This window comes from Notamacropus eugenii, chromosome 2 (genome assembly GCF_028372415.1).
Source record: "Notamacropus eugenii isolate mMacEug1 chromosome 2, mMacEug1.pri_v2, whole genome shotgun sequence".
NCBI classification, from domain to species: domain Eukaryota; kingdom Metazoa; phylum Chordata; class Mammalia; order Diprotodontia; family Macropodidae; genus Notamacropus; species Notamacropus eugenii.
In genome coordinates, this window is record NC_092873.1 from 216,795,469 (window position 1) to 216,810,443 (window position 14,975).

Genomic DNA, 14,975 nt, shown 5'->3' on the forward strand with positions numbered 1-14,975 from the left:
CATCCTGCATCATCTCCAGTCATCCTGAGGAATATCAGGTCTCTGGATTCAGATGGCTCTGGAGGAAAAGTGAGGCTGGTGACCTACACAGACATCTCTCATTCAAAACAAAGTTAAGTGCAAGTCATGTCATCATTTCTCTGATGGCATGGTCTTATTCGGCAATGAAGGACAAACACATTACTGTACTACTTCATTGAGAATGATATGAGAAAGCATTAATGAAAAATTTGTAAATGTTAGGTCAGCACAAATATATATACAGATATATATGTTTATGTACATGTGTATGTATACATAAATAATAATGTTTTGCATGGTTTCAAATATTTCATTTTTGATTGCCTCATTTATTTTATTGTATAAATAAAATACTCTGGTTAATGTCAGATGAAGCCTTACTTAAATTTGGGTTTAGACCTGAAAAGTATTATGCAGTCTGGGTGGTTTAGTCAAACATTTGAGGCCTGCCAACTGGCCTGGAAATCTCATAAAAACAGACTCAGTTGCAATACTTCAGCATTTCCATTGCTGCTTCCAACCTAAACCTAGCAGTTCAGAGTTATATGACTAAGAATATTCATGAGGATATATAACATGAGTGGACTTACGAATGTCAAAGGTTTTTCATAGGTCCTGTTGTACTTGGATTGTCAGGATTTTCTTTGGAAAGATGGTTGTACTTAGGGTGTTGTATTCATTCCAAGCTATGTATTTTGTGATTTGACACATAAAATAATAATAACCAGCTAAAATAATTTCAAAGAGCGTTTATCAGCAGGAGGATGAGAAATAGGAAAAAATTCTTTGACCATGTCAATGTATGAAATAAAAGAAAATACAGTTAGTTGACAGACAATTTCTTTATGATCCAAAAGGCCATAAAAACCCAAAGCAACTCACATAATTTAATGGGACACATGATCTTCTTTCATCATTATGCTCATGAAGAGCAAAAAGATTATGAAAAAGATAATTGTAGTTTGAACCTCAAAGAAATTCTAGAAATAATTCAGCAAAATTACCCCAGAGAAATTGAGCCTAGAGAAGAGGATGACTTGACAGCAGCCTTCGGTTTGAAAGGCTGTCATGAAGAAAGGATATTAGATTTGCTCGGTTTGGTCCTAGAGCAGGGGATAGAAATTGCAAAGAAACAAATTTGAGACTGATGTCAAGAAAGACTTCCTAACAAATAGAGTTGTCCCACAGTGGAATAGGCTGCCTTGGGATAGATCCCTCCTCATTGCAGGTCTTTAAGAAGAGGCTGGATGTTGTAGGCTATGGCAAAGGAAGAATTGCTTTCTAAGATGGATTGGATTAGATATGCTGCAAGTCCCCTTTTAACTCTAAAATTTTCATTCTGTGATTAGATCCTTGAAACAAAGGTTCAACATACAATTTCACTTTGATATGAAGTTGGGTGTAGGGGAGGCTGGCAAAAATTATATCGGAAAACCTTTCAATATTGAGAAATGAGAGAAGCTAATGACTTGCAGACTCCTTCGATTGCTTATGGCTATTATTATATTATGACTATATTATTAATACTTTCATCAAGAAGAGTGGGAAGGCATTGGAGAGGGTGAGCACTGAAGAAATGGTCCGCATGACACGGAGAGAAGAGGGAGGGATTTGAAGTTAGAAGATCTAGGTTTCAATCTCAGCTTTGCTATTTACTGGGCAAGTCATTGAACCTTTGTGGGTTTCACCTGTGAAAGGAGGCAGCTGGATTTGAGGATCTCCAAGGTCCCTTCTAGCTTTAAAGTTAAAGTAACAGTCCCCACCTGTGGGCCTTGGCCCCTGTAGGGGAGGCCTCAGAGTTATTGGAAAAAGCACAGCAAGTGTTATCATTTTGATCTTTATTCAGCTCCAAAAATATGTTGCATGATGGTATAAAATAAGGAAGGAAACAAGTATCTATTAAGTATCTGCTGTGCACCAGGAACTGTTCGAAGCTCTTTATAAATTTATCTCCTTTGATCCTCACAACAATTCTGGGATAAAGATGCTCCCATTATTACTCCCATTTTGCAGATGAAGAAACTGAGGCAGGTACCTGCCTCGGGTCACATAGCAAGTAAGTGTCAGAGGCTGGATTTGGACTTTGATCTTCTGAACTTCAGGACTAACATTTTATTTTTTTATTTTTTATTAGTTTATTTATTTTTAGTTTTCAACATTTATTTCCATAAGTTTCAGTTTTTCTCTCCCTGTGTCTCCCTTCTCTTCCCACAACAGCATGCAATCTGATATAGGTTCTGTACATACATTCCTATTAAACACACTTTCACATTAGTCATGTTGCATAGAAGAATTATAATGAATGGGAGAAACCAAGAGAAAGAAACAAAACAAACAAGAAAATAGGACTAACATTTTATTGAGTATACTACCTAGCTACCTGTAAATAAGCATACATTTCATTTCTAGGCTAAAAAAATACATCTTATACTTAATATGAGATAGAATTATGTACATGCATGTCAATTCTATTGTATTTAAATTCATTTAAATACATTGCTGAATTTATAGTGGATTTTTTTCATATATTTTCTCAATCAATAGGTAGTGATAAGACAACTACTATATGTGAGATTTCACAGAATTTTGGATATTTAAAAAGGAGTCCTCAGACTGGAAACCATTGGACTAAGCTTTAACAGGCAGGAAATGGTTTTTTACCAGTGTGGGAGTCATTCCTGAATCAGAGTCTGTGTGCAGTTAGATCTGACTCATTAAGGCAAGGTCAAAATATCACTGAACTAGAAAAAAAAGCATAAAGATGAGAAGACATTTCAATAAACACTTATTTCAAATATTTTATCATAAGCTGATAAACTAAAGTAGCTCCAAATGACTTATTTTTAAAAAGATATTGATATAAAAATGTAAATTATTACCAAATCCTGTAGTAGGTGAAATAAATTATAGCTATTGTCACTTCATAGAGACATAAAGAGCCCAGTTACCACTTCAGTTATCAGAATCTTGACTTGAACAAGTAGAGAGATATCACCACCAAGGGAAATGTAGTCTTAGAATACAAGTGTATTTGTATAATGCTCACAGAATGGTGGAAAATTAAAAGCAATATCATCTCCTGACACATTTCTAATGAAAAAATCAGGAAGACTCCCGGATCAATGTTTTGTGGAATCTCATCAATGATAAGTTATAGGGAGGGAATTTCTTCATCAGAAACAACAATTGCCATGGAGATAGCCATGTATCTTATTACCTTACTGCAAAGATACAGGGATTGATCTTCTGATTAGTCCTTAGTGATGAACTGTATGTGTGTCCTTCGTTGCCGAAGAAGTCCATGCCTTCAGAGAAATGATGCCATGACTTGCACTTGACTTTGTTTTGAGTGAGGGAGGGCTGTGCAGGTCACCAGCCTCACTTCTCCTCCAGAGCCATCTGAATCCAGTGACCGGATATTCATCAGATGACTGGAGATGACCCAGGATGAGGCAGTTGGGGTTAAGTGACTCACCCAAGGCCACACATCTAGTGAGTGTCAAGTGTCTGAGGTGAGATTGGAACTCAGGTCCTCCTGACTCTTGCACTGGTGCTCTATCCACTGCACCACCTAGCTGCCCCAGTGATGGATTGACTGAGGCTCTGGAGGACGAATTCTTATTGGAGCAGCTGGGCTGAACTTATCTTGTTTATAAAATCCAAGTTTGAAGTGACCCATCCTACTGATTTTTTTCCTTTTTACCTTCTGTCAGACTGGTATTAGGATGGAAGTTGGGAGAATTTTCAGACCGAAGCTTGGGGAAATAAGTTATGAAGGGTTTTGAATGCCACGCACAGAATTTTATGTTTGATCACAGGCTCTGGTGTGTCCCTAGTTGCTGTGTGTCTGTGTCTGTGTCTGTGTCTGTGTCTGTGTGTATGTGTGCGTATAAGAAATAATATGCCTCATACTTGATACCCATAATTGTACTTGGAGTATCATTGTGGGACAAGACCTAGTTACCTATGTTTGGGGATACCTTGACATAAGCTATACCTAAACTTATTTTAAAGATTTACTTGGAATTTTAATCTAGAGTGGGGGCATAATGAGCCAAAGAGAGAAACTGACACATGTGAAGTCAGGTTCCAGAATGAAACCCAAATTAATCCTGCAAACCTAGAGTTCATGCGAGCCTAGAGTTTCCCAAGTGGTGACAAAGAAAATGAGTCAGAGGACAACATGTTGTGAGATACAACAAAACAAGATTATCCTACATTTTATCTCAGATCTATTTCCTTCTATCCACTTACATAGTCACCAGACTAGCTTTAGCACTCTTCCGTTCTTGCCTATCAGATCTCCCTGTCTCCAGCCTCTCTCCCCCTCCAAATGTCAAAATGACATTTCTAAAGCACAGGCCTGATCATGTCATTCCCTTGCTCAGTAAGCACAAGTGACTTCTTGTTACCACAAGTATCAAATATATAAATTTATATAAATAATATAAATTCTTTTTAACATGTAAAGTTTGTACAAGCTGGCTCCAACTTCCCTTCCCAGACTTATTTTTCAACTGATTGTACTGTATCAACAAGCCAAATTGACTTTCTAACTATACCACTCTATCTTTGGTACTATCTACCTTTGGATACATCCAAGGAAAACAAATTAGATCAAAATTCCTGTTATCCAGGTCATGATATACAGTTGGATCAATAGAATATTTAGTTAGTCTATCCATGTATAAATCTTGGATGGGAATAACAAATAGCTGTGCTAGGCTCAGGATCGAATAGGAGAAAAAAGACTAGGATAGATATCACTTGGGAATTTGAAGTCAGTATTCCTAATATTTTATGCTGCTCTCTAACACTAAAAACCTACGCAAGATTAAGTGCTGTACAAAGGGTCACACAGATAATAAGTATCAGAAGTAGAATTTGAACTCAATAATTCCTAACTTAAATCTAACACTATTGTATTATGCTATTTCTCTGGAGAGTCCATTTAAACATTTTTGTATGGGACCAATGATTTCATTAGTATTTTGAGGTCATAGGGAGTTCAATTACAGAAAACTATAGTGTCAAGAGAATGAAAATTTGGGGGATTCTGAAGGCAATGGAATAATATGTGGTGGTTGTAACTAGACTATAGTATATTGCCAAAAATGACTTGTAAAATGAGAAATAACAACAAGAGATCATTTAGAAAATGTACAATTTGAGGGTGAAGTGATTCTGTGAAAGAATAAGGGATAAGAGATGCTCAAATGGATCCTTAGAATATTAAAAGATGTAAAGAAGGGCTTCCAGCATTTTGGGTAGGCATTCTATGTGAGTCAACAAACATTTATCAATTGCTAATCAGGCTCTGTGCTAAATATTGGGGATACGAAGAAAAGCAAAAACAGTCCTTAATTGAGAAGTTCACATTCTACTGGGAGGAAGAGAGGTACAATATGCAAATAACTATGTACATGCAAGATAAATACAGAGTAGATGGAAGTTAATCTGAAAGGAGAGGTGCTATAGCGAAGTTAAAGGGGTCAGACAAGTGGACTTTGAGCTGGAAGGAAGTCAGGGAAACTAGGAGATAGTGGTGTGGGGGCCAAGTATACGAAGTATAGGAGGTAATAGGGTAGCACTGGAATTTATTGAATAGTGAGGAGATGTGTTCAGATCTATGCTTTAGAAAGATCACTTCTGAAGCTGAAAGGAGGATGGATTGTATTGGAACGAGTCTCTAGGCAGGAGACCAACCAGCAGGCTATAAGAGTGAGGTGAAGAGATCCTGCATCAGGGCAGTAGCGATGTGAGTAGAAAGAAAGGGACACATACAAGAGATATTGTGAAGGTAGAAACAAGATTTGACAGCAGACTGAATATGTAGGTTCAGTGTGGTGAATGAGGAGATAATTTCAATTTTTTTCAACCAAAAACAACTTATTTTGAGAATTACTGTTTTTTTTAATAAATCTGGTGATTCTAGGTCCCCTTTGTCCTCATCCCCCAACCCCATTATTTCCCTTGAAATTCTTGATTTTTTTTCTTTCACATGAATTTCATTTTTATTTTATAGTTCTATGATCTAATCCTTTGGAAATTTGATTGCCATATCACTGAATAAATTAACTTAAATAGCATTGTCATTGTTATTATGTTGACTAGACCTACCTATGAGCAATGAATATTTCTCCAATTATGTGAGTTTCTTTATTTCTGTAAACTGTACTATTATAATGGTATTTATACAGTCTCTCAAAAATCCTAGTGCATTTTTTTTTTGCTTTAGCAACTTGATTTTTTAATAGCTTAAAACTGTACTAAGACTAGGTGTATTATAGCTCTATAGTTATTTTAATTAACTGTAATTCTATAGTTCTTTTAAATAGAATTTCTCTTTCTATTTTTTCTTCTTGCTTTTTATTGCTATTACACACAATTCCGCTGACTTGTGCATCTTTACTGTATATCCTGCAACTTTGTTGGAGTTATTGCTTCAATTAACTCTATCTGCGTTATATAAATTTACCATCATATCATGAGCAAAAAGTGTTATTTTTGTTTCTTTTTTACCTATACTTATTTCCTCAATTTCTTTTTCTTCTCTTATTTTAAGTACTATGTCAAATATAAGTGGTAAAACATGACATCCTTGTTTTACCCCTAGTCTTATTGGAAATTCTAGTTTCTCCATGTTATGTATAATGCTAGATATTGATTTTAGATACATACTAAATACCATGTTAAGGAAAGGCTCACATATTCCTGTATCATGTGTATGTATGTACATATTTTAAAGAGATATGGATGTTGTATTTTTTCAAAAGCCTTTTCTGAGTCTATTGATGTAAGCATATGATTTTATCACCTTTGTCATTAATATGTCTATTAAGTTTATAGTTTTTCTAATATTAAACTAGCCCTGCATTCCTGTTATAAATCTTACGAAATCATAGAGTATATTTGTGTTGTGTTGTTATAGCCTGTTGTAAGGTTATAAGATATAAGATCTTCCCTGCCCATTCAAAGTCTTTACATGGAGCCCTAGTGCAGAGGCAATTAGGCTCTGGGCCACAGGCATTACTACACCTTACCCATTAAGTGCTGATTTCCAAGCTTCTCAGCACTAAGCCAACCAAGTGCCGAGTCTTTGAATGGAAACAGTGTATATTGTATTGCTTGGAAGGAAAGGTGTGGGCAGAGAGAGAAGCAGGTAGAGAGAGAAAGTGAGTGGAGGGAAGAATTTGCCTAGAGAAACTTGCTTGTGATAAACACGCTCCCTGGACTGGGGATGAGTACCTTACTAAATCTTGCCTTCTGGTATCATAATAGCAACATTCCAAATAAATGTTTTAGTTTTGTCTTGGAGGAGGAGAGTTTATTATATTTTGTGCACAAACCCTGGTAACACATATGCATATTCATGGCAGCTACTATGGGTATTGCTTTGGCGTTACAACTCTTCACTAATATTTTATTTAAAATTTTTACTTCAATACTCATTAGATATTATTCTATAGCCTTGTCTTTTTCTTCTGGTTTGACTCTTTCTGGTTAAGGTATCAAAATCATATTGCATCATAGAAGGAATATGGTAGAATCTCTTCTTATGCTATTTTTTTCAATCAAGTTAAATAATTTTGGAATTGTTTGATAGAATTCACTTGTAAATCCATGTGGTCCTGAGATATTTTCTTTTGGAATCATTTATAGTTTGTTCATTTTCTTTCTTCTGAGAATTGGTTGTTTAAATTCTTTATCTTTTAATATGGTTATTGTCAATCTTGTAAATATTCATTTGTTATTTAAATTATTGGTTTTATTGGTATATAGTTGGGCAAAATGGTTTCTAAAATGTTATTGTTCATTTTTGCAAATTTTCCTTTTTCATTTTTGATACTGGTTATTTGTTGTTCCTTTTTCTTTTAACCACAATACCTGATGGCTTATTTATTTTAATTTTTAAAAAATACCTCCTAATTTATTTAATATAAAAATTTGTTTTATATGTTCCTTGATTTTCAAGAGTTCTATTTTGCTTAATTGGCATTTTTAATTTATTTGTTTTACAGTTTTTTAAAGTTTCAACTTCAATTCATTAATCTGTCTTTTCTCCTTATTAATGAAAGAATTTAGAGAGAGAAAATGTTCACCTATTTCACTTTGGCTGCATCCTCAGTTTTGATATGCTGTTTCATTGTTATAAGCTTTAATTTTGTATCATTTTTTTATATATCATTTCCATGATTTCTTTTTTGACCCACCAATTCTTTAGGATTAAGTTATTTAATCTTCAGTTGATTTTTAATACTTTTTCTAGCAACCTTTGTTTGATATAATTTTTAAAAATTGTATTGTGGTCAGTTAAAGCTACACTAAATATTTTAGCTTTTCTGCATTTGTGAGGTTTTTGTGCTCGAATATATGGTTATTTTTTGCAAAGTTGCCACATACAACTTAAAATATGTATACTCTTTTCAATAATTGTTAGAGGTTTAGCATATCCTTAACTACCCTTTTATTTATTTTTTGATTAGATTTATTTAGAGCTGAAAGGATTCATTAAGGTCCTTATTGTAGTTTTTTCTCTATTTTTGTCTTTTAATTCATTTAACTTTTCCTCATGTATTCAGATTCTATGCCAATCTCCTTTCCCTCTCCCGTCCTATCCTCTCCCCCAAAACCTTAAAGCTACTGCACTCTGAAACTGGGACTCCATTGGGCCCTTGCCTAAGGGCTCCTCTGGATCCTCCTAGCTTTAGAGTGATTATCAATAGTAACTGTTGCTGTTTTCCACCCAGCTTTATGTCTCTCTTTTTCTTGACCTCATTAAAGGGGCCATGCCCTGGCCACTTCTTAAACATGCCTATTCAATGAATGGGTGTTGCCTTACCCTAAGTGAGTACCTGCCAAGACCTTGGCCTAAAGGGCCCAAGTTCTCCCAGTGCATCCTGCATCATCTCCAGTCCTCCTGAGGAATATCAGATCTCTGGATTCAGATGGCTCTGGAGGAAAAGTGAGGCTGGTGACCTGCACAGCACTCCCTCACTCCAAACAAAGTCAAGTGCAAGTCATGTCATCATTTCTCTGATGGCATGGTCTTCTTTGGCAACGAAGGATAAACACAATATTTAACACATATATTGAGTATTCAAACTAATTCATGATCTCTAGTTCCTTTCAGCAAAATGTAGTTTCCTTGCTTATCTCTTTTAATTAAGTCTGTTTTTGCCATTGGATCAACTGAAGCCATAACTGTTTCTCCTGCTCTTTTGTGTTCATCTGAGGCCTACTAGATTTTGCTCTAACCCCTTATTTTATCTATGTGTGTCTGTTTTGAGTGTGTTTCTTATCAACATTTACTGTTGGATTTTGCTTTCTAATACATTCCTCTATCTTCTGTTATGAGGGACTGCTATCTCAGATTGGGCAGTACAAGGTTTTCATATAGGGCTAGCATTTAAATAGCACAAACTATGTGCCAAGCACTGTGCTTGGTGCTTTCCAAATAGTATCTCATTTGATCCTCACAAAAACTCTGAGAAGAAATGTTTTCATTATCCCCATTTTACAGATGAGGAAACCGGGGCAGGCTGAGGTTAAATGTCTTGCTCAAGATCATATAACTTGTAATTATCTGAGGCTTATTTTGAACCCAATCCTTTCAGATCCAGCTCCCTATCCACTTTACCATTTAGCTTACTCTGCACCATCTGTAACACAATTTACTAATAATCTGTAATTTAAGTGGCATATTTCTATTTCTCTAGTCCTTTTCACCAATCCCAGATTTTGATCTCTGATTTTTACATTTTCTTTCTCTTTTTAAAATTTACCTTTGTTGATCTCCCTGATCATGGGAATAAATAGCTTCCTTGAAGTGGCCCCTCATTTCTGATTTCCACCGTCTTAACAAACTTCAAGCTCACTTTCCTTGGGTAACCCCTCTCCTCACCAGCACTGGCTTTCATGTTTACCTGAACTCCTTCTGGCTGTCCTAGTATGACCCTTCCACCAGCCTTCTCTGCTTTCTGGGTGTCTTTTGTGAAGTTCTGAACTGGATGGAGGAGCTTAGTTTTATTTATTTATATTATTTATCATTTGTCATTCTGGGGTCCTTTTCAGATATTTTACTGGGGTTTATATGGAAAATTTGGGATTCTCTACCATATTTGCGATTGCCATCTTGGATTTCTTTGATTATGTCTGACCTTATACTCCTTGAGCTCAGTGTACTATTTGCTTAAGAGTGAGAAAATTCATTTCAACTCCTTTCCATTCCTTTCATACTAATCACAGTCCATATAAATCCATCCATGAACAATGGGAGTCTTTGTCCTACTTTAACGGTGACAAAGCTACCTTTTTTGCTGTAAAATTATTTTATAGATGAGGAAACTCAGGCTGAGAGGTTAACTGACTTCTCTCTCCATGGTCACATGCCTTCAAGTGACAGAGCTAGGACTTGAATTCAGCTTTCTGGCTCCAAATTCAGTAACTTTTTCATGGAATCATTGCCTATTTCCAAGCAATGAAATTGATTATTTTTTTCATTTCGAGCCTATTGTTTTGTGGAGTAAACAAAACACTATTCCAAGAGGGAATATTCTGCATTATAAGATGTATTTTCTCCAGCTAATATAAGGCTGGATAAAATATACTCATTAGGAACGTGGGATGCTGTTAAGACCATGCACTTAATGTGTCAAATTACCATAACTTTAAGAATTTTATATTTACTGTCAGCTTTAGTTAAAATGTCAATTTGTTCAAAAGGAAGAAGATATCTTTTAAAGAACTTGTCTTGTAAACGAAATGCTAACTTAAGGAGAGTAGAATATTTTAGTTTTCTTTTTTCCATTTATGCATTTCTTTTTATTTGCTATTGTACCATTCATACTCTAAAGATATTTTAAGGGCCACATTTTGTTCAGAACAGTAGGTATGCAGCATTCTACAAGACTATCTATGTAGGACTCTCTCTCCTGGTAAGAATTTTAAAAGTTCATGATTATTTCAGCATCTGTCATTAATCAGATTTCATTTTTTCCATGTGTGTCTTTTGAAAAATATTAGCACATTCTTTCCCATAGGAACTTCTTTAATTTAACATCAGGATTTGGAAACAGGGTGTTTTGGTATAAAAATCATGATACTTAAAAGCAGTTAAACATGAAAAATGCTGTCTAGTTCTTATAATGGTTTGAATCGTTTCCTCAGTTTCAGAGTAAAAAAAAAACTTAGATAAATCTGTATAAGAATAGTTTTAAACTAATTTTCACTATGCACTTCCTACATCTCTTACTCCTTTTCTTCTATATAAGAGTATAGATTGACATGCTAATATGGCTGTCATCCAGTTATGAAAGTAGATGTAAGGAAAAAAATGCACTTTTCCCCACCACCAAAATTATGTAAACTCTAACTTGGTTTGTGATTATAACTTTTGTGTATAGACCTAGAGAGATAGCCATAAAATCTGGTAGAGATCAGGTCAAGGAAAGCTATTATATTTGAAAGACAGTGTGGCAATTCAACTTCCCCAACACACTTGGAAATGAGGGTTATGCTGACAAAAGGCCTCTGTGATGACGTTGGCCATGATTTTGAGGCAAAGGGACCAAATATATTTTGCTAGCCAGGATGGGGTAGTAGTAGCTTGAGAAAGGTGTGGAATAAAGAATGTGGCCCAGACTTGACCTGATCATCCCAGTGGTGGGAGGATCTAGTCAAGTCAAGTTGAGGGCAGTAGGTGCCTAAGAGGTAGTATCATGAAAAAATGAGTGTAGAAATAGTTAAGATAAATTTCCCATCCTACTAGAGTTATTCCTGTTAATAACTATATTCATATTTTCAATTATATTAAAGATGGAATAGCACAATTATCCCATTGAATGAATTAATGCAAGTAGCCAATTAGAATAATTGAATTTTGTAAGTGTACTAACTAAAATCCTGAGTTATCCAGTTTGGCCCTCTGCAATTATCACACACTTACTAAATGTCCAGTTAATATAAAGTTGAAAATATATAATAGTTAGGAACATGGGATGCTGTTAAGGCCATGCACTTATTTTTAATGAATCAAATTGCTATTATTTAAAGAATTTTATGCTCACTGTCAGCTTTAGTCAAAATGCTATTTTGTTCAAAAGAGGAATGTATTAGTAAATTCTTTGTCTTGTAAACCAAATGCTAGATTAAGGAGAGAGAGTACCTTATTTTCCTCATAGTGATAGTTCCTTAACCCCAAATGTACAAAGGAAAACTTAATATAAACTTTGCTATTTTCTATCAACTGCACTGCTATCTTCCCAGTCACCCAGTTTTCTAACCTCAGAGTCAATTTTGTCTCTTCCCTTTTTCTCACCCTGCCCACATCCAATCAGTTGTGAAGTTGTTTTTTTTTTTAAATTCTACCTGTACAACATCTTGTACGTTCATTCCTCCTCTTCACTCACAATCTCACAATTCTAATTCATTGGGTCTCACTTGGACTATTGTAATAGCCATCCTATTTTCAACTTGCTTCTCATCTTTCCTATTCTAAACGACCCTCTGCAGCACTGCCAGACGGTTCCCCTAACACTTAAGTCTGACTTTGTTCCTCTCTTTCTCAAAAACCTTCCATGGTTCCCTGTATTTCCCTCAGGATAAGGAACAGATGCTTCTGTTTGACATTTAGGAACATGGACATTTAAAGATCTGGCTTCAACCTACTTTTCTTGACAGAGCTGGTATTTTTCTCCTTGATACATTCTATGTTAGTTACATTTGTATCCTGAATTTGGCATTCCATTTCTTGCCTGTGTGTATTGGGCACCAAACCATCCCCTGTGTATAGAATGTATTGTCCCCTTTCCTCCACATTTCAGAAACCTCCCTCCCTCCCTTCGTTCTTCTTTCTTTCCTTCATTTGTCCCTTCCTCTGTTTTTTCCTCTCTCCTTTCCTTCCATCTCCAGAACCTAGCAAAGTACACAGTGAAGTGCTTAAGAAATGCTTGTTGAATTGTTGCACTGAATTTAGTTGAATTATTATACATTTGCAGGGGAGGAGAAGGTGCTAAAGAAGTTCTGAAATGCCAAGTGTAACAGGAATCAGATGAGGTGAATTTCCTGCTTCCTGGTGTTCTGTGCAGTAAGTACAAGCTCATCCCATTAGGAACTACATTTCTCACAAAGCCTCAGGAATTGGGCTTGATGCCAGGAAATGGGACTTCAAATTTCTGTGGGACACAGCTGGTAGATGTCATCTTAGGTAAGAGAGGGAAGTCAGTTCATGTGGGAGAGATGACAAGAGGTCTGGGATATATTTGTATCCAATTTTTGAGGAAATGTTTTTCTTGCCTGCATATTTATTGCAAGGAATTTGTTTTTTCCTTTCTCTTCCCCCCCCCGCCTCCCCCCCCCCCCCCATGGAGTGGGGCTTGAGAGGGAGAGAACAGAGATTTATGCAAATTTAAAAAAATAGATATGTGTGTGTGTGGGAGTGTGGAGGGGGGATTGCTACAGATGTGGCATACTGCATGAACTCATGTACTTTCAGATGAGACCACTTTATCATTAACTTTATTTAACTATTTTACAGAAGACCTCTCAAGGAGTGAGGGTAATCTGATAATATTTATAATGTAAAAACAAAGGACATCAATAAAAGCTAAAGTAATAACAGCAAAAAAGGAGTATTAGAATCTTGGAATAAAAATAACCTATAAGGTCAAGAGAGAAGGATTCTGTCAAATCAGCCTGATTCAACAAGAATTTATTAAATATCTGCTATATGCAAGGCATTACATTGGTCACTGAAGACATAAGTACGACTCTGAGAGTGAATATAAAATTCTTTGAGTGATAGAGGGATGAATAGGAGAGCTTAGTTGACTTGGTTAGGTTAAAGGAATAAGTCATTATTCGAGACATTGATTACTTTAGAGCTGCTCTCATTTCCCCTTTCCGGATTTGGATTGGCCATTGGCTTCTCATGGATGATCTGGCCATGAGGCTCTGTGTGGCCATGATTACCTTTGTCTGCCTACTGAGCCTGAAGTTTTCCTGTTTGCTCCTTTCAGGGCTTCTAATCTATGATGTCTTTGGGTCTTTTTCTCCACTTACATCTTTAATATCAATGTCATGGTCAAAGTGGCCACCAGTCAGCAGACAACCCACACTGGATGTTCTATTCTGGAAACTTCACCTGGGACCAAATGTGGACCGAGATGTTCCTCGATTGTCTTTTCCTGGAAAACTGGTCTTTCCAAGCTCCACAGGGAGCCACTTTTCATACTGGGGACAATATGGTGATGCTGGAACTCTTCCTGTGCCCTGTGTTGCTTATGATAACCAAAACAAGCCAGCCAGCAATGGTTCCTGCTGGAAGCTGGGGCGGGGAACATCTCAGGCCACAGGCAGGCTTCCTATTTCCACTGCACTCTCCTCTGATACTTTGTAAATCTGCTGACTGCAACAGTGACCTCAGCTCCTTTGGGCTGCTCAGCCTACCCTTGCTGCTCCTCACAATGGTCCATTTAAAAGGTGATCTGGGCTGCATGTAGTCTGAACTTTTCCACTCCAAGGCAAGCAGCTTACAGTAACTGGAAGTGTGATGGGTCAGTGTGACCAGACCCTGCTGTGGTCTTTTTTCTTTAACTCCTTGGTGGTTTTGTTCCCTCCCAGAATGGTCCTGGCCCTCAGAGGTCCTAGTCTATGGGACCTGTCTGACCTGACTTTACAATGAAAAGGTGGCTGAGGCTCCAGAAATCCCCTTCAATTCCTTTCTCCTGCACAAGTGTAATTGGAGCCACTTGGTGAAGCTGCCATTTTCCCCTTCTCTGTTTTTATGGATCTGTTCAACAGTCCCCTTGGTGGAGGTGGTGGGACCTGACAAGGAGCCATTACAGAGCTGTGGACTGGACTTTCTTCACAAAATCCTTTGGGACAAGATTTCCATGGAGACTGTCCTTTCAGAGACCTGAGACAGAAATTCTTCTGTCACAAAAATCTTTTTT

At 36.5% G+C, this 14,975-nt stretch overlaps 1 pseudogene; it reads left to right on the forward strand.

Annotated features, from left to right (window-relative positions):
* Nucleotides 1-920: 920 nt before the first annotated feature.
* Nucleotides 921-14,573, forward strand: LOC140522926 (signal peptide peptidase-like 3; annotated as a pseudogene).
* The last annotated feature ends 402 nt before the right edge of the window (nt 14,574-14,975 follow it).